Here is a 7,365-nt window from a genome sequence, read left to right as displayed (position 1 = left end):
TCCCCCGCCAGCACCCTCCCCTGTAGCACCCCCGGCCCAGCCCCGCCCCCGGAGCCTCGGAGCTGGAGCTGCCGAGAGCACCCCTGCTCCCCTTTCTGCTCAGCTAATTATCCTTTCTAACTCGCGCTGGCGTATTTTTGCCACTCGATCTGCCGGTTTATTTTTATCCACTTCTCCATAATGGTATCGGGGCTGTTACTCAGGGAGGCTGCGGGTGCCGGGCTGCTCCCCAATTTACAATTGCAATTATGATCGCTGACAGAAACACATGCAGCTGGCGTCAATTTTAAGCAATATTTTGATCATAATAATTAAAAAAGTAACTTATGGCGTGCACGCATTAGATAAATTAATGTTATTCTGAGGCTCTGCTAAAAGGCGTGCAAGGCAGAGACGAGGAAGGCACGGGTGCCCCATCTCTCAGGAGCTGGGCGTCTGTCTCCAGCAGAGCCAGTTCACCAGGCTCACAAATTAACTTACACACAGAGTTTATCATCTGCGTGTCCTTCAAGTTGAATTCGGCCTCTCCCTGCCTGGCCCCGCCCCCCCACGAAGAATTGATGGTTATAAAGGTATTGGGTCGTAATCTCGCACATTTTCTTGTCATTGCTCCCAGGCCAGCAACAGGTGGCCGAGCGGATGTTCTCATCTCTGTCAGCTTGCAGCTCCAGACACAGACAGGAGCAGGACCTGGGATGGTGAGAACATGGGTCCCACCCTGGCACACAGAGGCACATGCATGTATGTATGTAGACCCCAGTACACACAGGTACATGTGTGTATGTATGTAGACCCCGGCACACACAGGCAATGTGTATATGTATGTAGACCCCGGCACACACAGGCACATGCATGTGTGCATGTAGACTGCGGCACACACAGGCACATGTGTGCATCTATGTAGACCCTGGCACACACAGGCACATGTGTGTATGTATGTAGACCCCGGCACACACAAGCACATGTGTGTCTGTATGTAGACCCTGGCACACACAGGCACATGTGTGTATCTATGTAGACCCCGGCACACACAGGCACATGCGTGTATGCATGTAGACTGCGGCACACACAGGCACATGTGTGTATCTATGTAGACCCCGGCACACACAGGCACATGCGTGTGTGCATGTAGACTGCAGCACACACAGGCACATGTGTGCATCTATGTAGACCCTGGCACACACAGGCACATATGTGTATATATGTAGACCCGGCACACACAGGCACATGCATGTATCTATGTAGACCCTGGCACACACAGGCACATGTGTGTATATATGTAGACCCTGGCACACACAGGCACATGCGTGTGTGCATGTAGACTGCGGCACACACAGGCACATGTGTGTGTATGTAGACCCCAGCACACACAGGCACATGTGTGTTTGTATGTAGACCCCGGCACACACAGGCACATGTGTGTATATATGTAGACCCCAGCACACACAGGCACATGTGTGTATGTATGTAGACCCCGGCACACACAGGCATATGTGTGTATGTATGTAGACCCCGGCACACACAGGCACATGCGTGTATGTATGTAGACCTGTACCCATGTACTCATTCATACCCAGGCACCACACACACACTCCTCACGCCCACCTGCCCCAGACACAGGATTCATAGCCACACACACACCACCCCTAATTTACACACATGTGAATGTACAGCTGCCCTCTCACACATGACCCGTACTCACACACAAACACCCCACACTGCCACTCACACACCAACTCACTATGCGCACACGGGCACACACAGGCAGTCTCCTGCACAGATGCACCTGCACCCAGTTACACAGTTGATCACCAGAGACATCCTCACACCCCCGACCACATTAGACACGTGCACACGCACACACACACAGGCATCTGTCTACACACATCACATGCATGCTGTCTGCACACAGACGTAGAAGTGGTCTTTACCCACAGGACCCACACGCAGTCACCCAGGAGGACTCCCAAACCTGCTCACGTGCACACGCTCACAGTGAGACACGTGGGCTCCCGTGCGCACGCTCCTCTGCACACGCGGGCCACCCACCTGAGGCTGCACAGGTCAAGGGCAGCAGCTGGAGCGTCTCGGCTTTGAGGGATGCCTCCCCACAGCTGCAGGTGCATGTCCCCGCCCGGGCTGTTAGCGTGTCCGGATACACCAACATGTGCCTTCGTTCCAAAGGCTTTGGTCCTAGCCGAAGTCAGATTCTGAGATCCAGCGCCCCGACCTGAGGCTGATCCAGTCCCCTGATCTGGGTTCCAGGCGGTCTCCTTCCTACACGTATTAGGTCCATGCACCAGTGGCTGGGGAAGCAGGCTTCTCCCTGTCTCTCAGGACCTGCTTACTTTTTTTGTTGGATTTATCCTGATGAGAATCCTTACTCTTGGTAAATACTGAAACGAAAAGTCTTTTTTAACACCAAAAGGATGCCTTGTTGTTATTAATAATAAAAGGCACTGCTCCTGCCTCACCCCCCAGCTCCGGGGTAGCAGGTATGTGGGCTGCCACATGGCTGAGTTGGGTTTCCAGGTCTCTGAGTCAGAGGCTGGGACCAGATCCCGGCTCCACTGCTCGCTGATGGATGTGATCTCGCTAAGTGCTGAATTCCAGCGACTTGGTTGTACCTTGCCCATCTCGGAGGGAGCATCAGGGCCCCCGAGACGGTGCAGCTGCTCCTCCTGAGCCCTGTGCTCGCCCCCACCCTACCAGCCGCCTCCTCCTCCTTCCCTCCCTCTCCCACCCCTCAGCCCCTGCACCTCCTGCGCCTTATCGCTTGACACGCCCCCTTCAAAGGCTACATCTACATCCTGCGACAAATGAGAGTTTGGGTCACCAGCCCATGGCCCAAGTTATTGTAGCCTCTTGGGAGCCTCAATCTTCCCTTTGGTAAAATGGACATAGCAACGATGCCTGCCCTTCCCATCGCAGCTCAGACAACGGCTGGGTCCGAGAAAGCACCCTGGGGCTGCGAAGCCCAAGTGGCATGTCAGTTGTCCCAGCAGACTTGGTCTCTGCACCTGGGACCTCTAGGACAGCCCTTCCAGCCCACCCAGGTCCCGTCCACTTGCAGCCCTCCTCTGCCCTGCACCCTTCCTAGTGCCCACCCCTCCTGGGTTGCAGCTTTTCCCCACGACCCCGTCCTTATCCTGTGCGCCAGTGGCTCTCGCCTCTGTCCCCCTCCTGCGGTCACCACCATGTCCTTTCTCGTCCACTCTCCCTCCTTCCATCCTCACTGCCACCACCCAAGCTGGTCATGGGTTTTCTGTGGTTGCTGGCAGTTCCATGTCTTGGGCTTCTCCCGTGGCTCTATCCTGCTCGTGGCCAGGGCAGTCTACCTTGCACCAGGTGCCCTGGCCCCAGGTCAAGTCCAGATCCCTCTGCCTGACTTTGAATCTGCCCCAAGAGCCACCTCGTCGTCCACCTGGGAACGAAGTGCAAATGAAGTGCAGGCAGGGACACAGGAGGCACCCCTGCCTCAAGGAGCCAGAACGGCTGGAACCCATTCCCTATGAGTTCACGACATAATACAAGTGAAAAACCAAGAACCAAAAACCAAATAACAACAAAAAATCCTCTGGACTTTAAAAAATAAAATAAAATAAACAGACCTACATCAGCTCTATCCTGGCCTCCTCTGTCATGCACCCAGCTTGATAAAAGTGTTACTTTAAAAAAAAACATTTTTTAAAATTTTTTATTATTATTTTTTGACAGGCAGAGTGGACAGTGAGAGAGAGAGACAGAGAGAAAGGTCTTCCTTTGCCATTGGTTCACCCTCCAATGGCTGCCGTGGCTGGCGCGCTGCGGCCGGCGCACCGCGCTGATCTGATGGCAGGAGCCAGGTGCTTCTCCTGGTCTCCCATGGGGTGCAGGGCCCAAGCACTTGGGCCATCTTCCACTGCACTCCCGGGCCACAGCAGAGAGCTGGCCTGGAAGAGGGGCAACCGGGACAGAACCGGCACCCCGACCGGGACTAGAACCCAGTGTGCCGGCGCCGCAAGGCAGAGGATTAGCCTAGTGAGCCGCGGCGCCGGCTGAAAATAACCATTTTTAAAAAAGATTTATCTATTCATTGATTTGAAAGAAAGAATGACAGAGAGAGAGGGAGAAATAGACAGAGAGAGATGTCTTCCATCCGCTGGTTCACTCCCCAATTGGCTGCAAGGGCCGGAGCTGGGCTGGTCTAAAGCCAGGAGCTCCCTCGTGGGTGCAGGCGCCCAGGCACTTGACCATCAGCCTCTTCCCAGGTGCATTAGCAGGGAGCTGGATGGGTAAAAACTTTACTTTTGTAATTGTATCATTGTCACAGATGACCTTAGTTTAAAGAGTTACATTTTCTGCTTGATTTGATTTTTTTTTTTTTTTATTTTGACAGGCAGAGTGGACAGTGAGAGAGAGAAACAGAGAGAAATGTCTTTCTTCGCCGTTGGTTCACCCTCCAATGGCCACCGCGGCCGGCGCACCGCGCTGATCCGAAGCCAGGAGCCAGGTGCTTACCCTGGTCTCCCATGCGGGTGCAGGGCCCAAGCACTTGGGCCATCCTCCACGGCCCTCCCAGGCCACAGCAGAGAGCTGGCCTGGAAGAGGGGCAGCCAGGACAGAATCCGGCGCCCCGACTGGGGACTGGGACTAGAACCCGGGGTGCCAGCGCCATAGGCGGAGGATTAGCCTATTGAGCCTCAGTGCCAGCCAACTTGATTTGATTTTAAAGACAAAACAGAAGGCAACAGGAGCCCCTGCTTCCCACTCCACAGCTCTGGCACAGGGCACCGCCCCCTGGAGGCAGCTCCTCCCAAGGCTGTTAGCTGATTCCTTGGACATTCACCTCCACTCCTCTTTAAATGCCTGGTATTGCTGCTGCTTTGTTTTTCCACTTGTGGCTTCATCCACAGACTTTCCATTGTGGAGCAAGAAGATTCTCTCTCTTTCTCTCTCTCTCTCTCTCTCTCTCTCTCTCTCTCTCTCTCACACACACACACACACACACACCACACCTCATCCCTTTGTCTTGCCTACTTGTGTATATTGTAATTTATGTTAGATCTGCCTGCACACGAGTGGGTCTATGCATCCTGATGCCTGGTCTTTTATAAGTGACTCCCTTCTCCAAGCTTGCAGACTCTTCCCTGTCCCCAGGATTCTGGGCTGTCGGGGCCGTGTGGGGCACCTGATGAGCTTCTCCCCATGGAAGTCCCTGACCTCCCCCCACCTCCTCCACTCCAGACTGCCCCTCCCTCTCGCTTATCTTTCCTGTTTTCCTTCTCTCCCTCTCCATTGTTCTGCTTTCCGGGAGATTTCCTAAACTTTATCCTCTGATGCTTCTATTGAATTTTTCATTCCTGCTATCATATTTTTAATTTCCAAGAGATCTCTTTTTTTGTGCTTTTTTTTATAGCATCCATTTCTTATTTCGTGCAATTATCTCCGCTTATCTCTCCAAGGATATTAATGATAATTCATTTTGAAGTTCTTTCTGCATAGCACTCACGTTGGCAACACTGCTTCTCCTTCTGTTTGTTTTGGTCCCTGTCTTAACGGTGAGGGACTCGGCTCAGCAAAGCAGTGACCCCTGACTCCAGCTCCTGTGCCGATCGGATGCTCTTAGCAGGTGGACGGACTTGTTCCCCGGGAGAGCCCTGCTGGTGACTGGCCTTTTAGTTGGGGAAACTGATGTGGGTCCGTTGAGCCTCTCCTCCTGCGCTGATCAAATTCCCCAGGGAAAGCCCTTGTCGTCTCTGGCCTCGAGGGGCAAAACCGGTGCAGCGGAATTCTAGGAAGAGATGTGGGGCTGAAGCCAACATGCGTGAACTCACTTGGAGGGGACCAAAAACCCAAAAAGTACACGCGGAGAGAAATATGCCCTGAATTCCCTTTGCCTGATGGAAGCGCAGCTTTACTCGGGTCAGACATCCCATCTATACCACCATCCGGGTCAAAGGTCAACCTGCCCTTGGGCGCCAGGATGCTCCCAAAAAACTGAGAAGAAACCTCATCAGAACCGTCTGCCCTTTGAAGCCCTCCAGCCCTTTCCCGTAACCTCAGCGTTTTCCGGAAGAGCGAGAGGACTCGTGTGTGTTCCCATTCACCGTCCTCACCTGGAAGTTGCCCGTGCATTTCACCCTTGAACTGATGGGCTTGTGCTTTTAAATAAGACACCTTCAACGTCACGTCACGGGCTTTGGGGAGGTGTAAACTCACAGATGGGTTCAAGTTGCCGTCTTGAGCTGGAACTGGTTTGTTCTTTACTGAACTTCTTTCTGGACATACATGCCTGTCTCCCCCATAGCTATGAGCTATGAGCTTCTTAAAAAAAGATTTCTTCTCTTCTTAAGATTTATTTCCTTATTTGAAAGGCGGTGACACAGAGAGGTGGAGGAGAGACAGAGAGAGATCTTCCTTCTGCTGGTTCACCCCCCAAATTTTTTTTTTTTTTTTTGACAGGCAGAGTGGATAGTGAGAGAGAGAGACAGAGAGAAAGGTCTTCCTTTTTGCCATTGGTTCACCCTCCAATGGCCGCTGCGGCCGGCGCATCTTGCTGATCCAAAGCCAGGAGCCAGGTGCTTCTCCTGGTCTCCCATGCAGGTGCAGGGCCCAAGGACTAGGGCCATCCTCCACTGCCTTCCCGGGCCATAGCACCCCCAAATATTTTCAACAGCTGGGTCTAGACCAGGCAGAACTCAGGAGCCAGAAACCTCATCCGGTCTCCCATGTGGGTGTCAGGGGCCCAAGCACTTGTGCCATCCTCCACTGCTTCCCAAGCACATTAGCAGGGAGCTGGATCGGAAGTGGAGCATCCGGGACTCAGACTGGCGCTCCAACGTGGGATGCAGCTTGCTTACCCGGCCACGCCACAACAGTGGCCTCTCTTTTCTTCTTTCGTTCATTCATTCTTTTTCTCCCTCAAAAGCCAGCCCGTGGCTGGGCTGACCAAGCAGAGATTGATGATAGGGGCCTGTTTATTTCACCTAACTTCCCTTCAACAACCTAGAAAATGGGCATCCAACAAATAAATATTTGCCAAACGGCTATGAGGGCTATGCCAGGTGATAGCAGGCCCCATGCGCTCAGCGGGAATTAAACCTGATTGATTTGCTGTTTGCATGGAATTTGCATTCAGCACTGGTGAAATATTGCACTGCAAGGCAGCCCACCTCACGGCTGGGCGATTCCAGCTGAGACCCGGTTCCTGTCGCTTTCACTCCGTGTCCAGATTCTCCCTGGCAGCACCTCCTTCTTTGTTAGGACAGACCCCAGTGACAGGACGAGCCCCTGGGATCCTGGCTCCTCCTCACTCTGCTTCCACCACCCACACGCGGTTCTTCCCCGGCCTCTGCCCTGTTTCTCCCCACCCTGGCCGCGGTC

The sequence above is a fragment of the Lepus europaeus genome, chromosome 7 (assembly GCF_033115175.1).
Source record: "Lepus europaeus isolate LE1 chromosome 7, mLepTim1.pri, whole genome shotgun sequence".
In the NCBI taxonomy this organism is placed as follows: domain Eukaryota; kingdom Metazoa; phylum Chordata; class Mammalia; order Lagomorpha; family Leporidae; genus Lepus; species Lepus europaeus.
The sequence above is the reverse complement of the archived record's forward strand: the minus strand, read 5'-3'. Positions refer to the sequence as shown.